The sequence below is a fragment of the Capsicum annuum genome, chromosome 12 (genome assembly GCF_002878395.1).
Source record: "Capsicum annuum cultivar UCD-10X-F1 chromosome 12, UCD10Xv1.1, whole genome shotgun sequence".
NCBI lineage: Eukaryota > Viridiplantae > Streptophyta > Magnoliopsida > Solanales > Solanaceae > Capsicum > Capsicum annuum.
Window position 1 is genome coordinate 21,208,098 of NC_061122.1, and position 2,037 is coordinate 21,210,134.

Genomic DNA, 2,037 nt, shown 5'->3' on the forward strand with positions numbered 1-2,037 from the left:
ATGATTGCATAGAGTTGAGAATTCAAGAAGTGAAGACTAGTTGTACAAAATGAGGCCTTATTTATGAAGGAATTTAGATAAGGACAAGAAGTATGTAATTGTTAGGTCTATACTATAAACAATCTATTGCATTTTTCAATTCAAGTTCTTTGTTTAAATTAAGAAAGCTAGGTGGGATGTTCAAATAACTCAAGTTGTTTGATAGATTATATGTGAATAACACTGGATAGAATCAGAGGCGGATCCACGATTTTGAGGTTTCGAACGCAAAATTCTATAAATAGTTGTATCATTTCAATATTTAAATAGGAGAAAGCTAATAGCTCGTTGCTCCTAAAAATGCTTATTTCTGAAAATAAAAAAGAAGAGATGTTTGATCAATTCTTTTTTTTCTTTAAGAAAAGTATGTTCTTTGAGGAAGTTGCAAAGACAGTTTTCTAGAAACTAAGAAGGGCAAGTTTGCCAAAAAGGATGGTTTTCAAAACTATTTTGCCAAATAGACACAAGTTTGAAAAAATTGGTCAAATACCCACTTAATTCCACATCACCACTAACTTTTTCAACTTAACAACTTCAGCCCAAGTTTTATAATAATTCACTTTAATCCAATATTTTCAACTTAATAAATTCACCCACAAGTTTCTAACAATACACTTCAACCCTCTCCATCATCCATCATTATATATACAAAAATATCTAGATTTTTCAAAAACATTAAAAACAAAATTTCAAAAGCTTAAAATAGAAGGTAGTTGTTTTTTCCTCCAAAAAGCTTTGATTTCAACGACTTTTCCGGCGATCAGCTGTAAATCAGTCCACAAACATCATAAGTTTGTCAATTATCCATTGTTACCCCATTTGTTTCTTATCTTCTCAAACACACTTTCCACTATTGTTAAAAAGTGTTAAATCACTCACGTTACTCAAAACCACTTTAGAAAGTACATTACAGTAGCTCGGGCGACTCTAAGTTCATTTCTCTATTCCATAAACTCAACAATCGTTGATTAGAAGCATTATTTGCAATTTTAAGGTTTTCGTATGGATACCTGCCCAGTCATCGACCACTCATTGTTATTTATCGACCATGTATATAACCCTACCTTGACCATAAGCATAGTCGACCTTCGACCAAAGCTTAATTCTAAAATGTCTATTGTAAAATTTGTTCTGGTTTCTGGTGATTTCATGGGAGAATGGGTGGAGACTCCCAAATATTGGAAATGGAGATCTTTTACCAAAGTGACAATGCCCATTCCTGTTCAACGCAACAGTTCATACGATGAATTTGTTGCAAGCGTAATGCAGATCGGGGATCTAGATTACGCGCTGAGCGATGTGGTGATTAGTTATTTAATGTATTTAAGGGAAAAGGTGAATCATAAGATCATAAATAACGATGTACGTGTGCTGACATATGCCTATTTTGAGGATAAATATAGTTGAGAGGTCCTTTGAAGGATCGCTGAATTCATCACCACCCTCACATTGGCGCCCATCAGTCGATAATGATTTGAATGATTACGAGAATGATGGAGATCATTCAATTAATATGGAAGATGATTCTATGCATATGGAAGATTTTTCATCAAACTCGCAAGATGATTAAGAAGAATGTAGAACGGGATCATAACTAGGACACCTCTTCACCGACGGAATCAATTTCTATTGTGATCAAACATTCGTCGATAAGAAAAAACTGAAAATTCTACTAAATGCAGCAACGGTGAGACATTCTTTTAATTATTATAAAGAGAAGAGTTGCACCAAATTCATGAAGATGAAATGCTTATCTCGTGGTTGTGGCTGGTTGTTGCGGGCAAAAAAGTATGACACCTCGAACAGATTTTGCATATACAAGTATGTCGGGTTGCACACGTGCGGTGTTGAACACGCCAGCCGCAGGCATAAGAGATCTCCTTTGAATTGATTACTTCACTATGCATAAATTATTTTTGGGATGGTAAGGGTCCAAACATAAGTGAAATTCAAAAGATTGTGTTTAAGGAGATGCATTGCAACGCAAGCTATTGGATG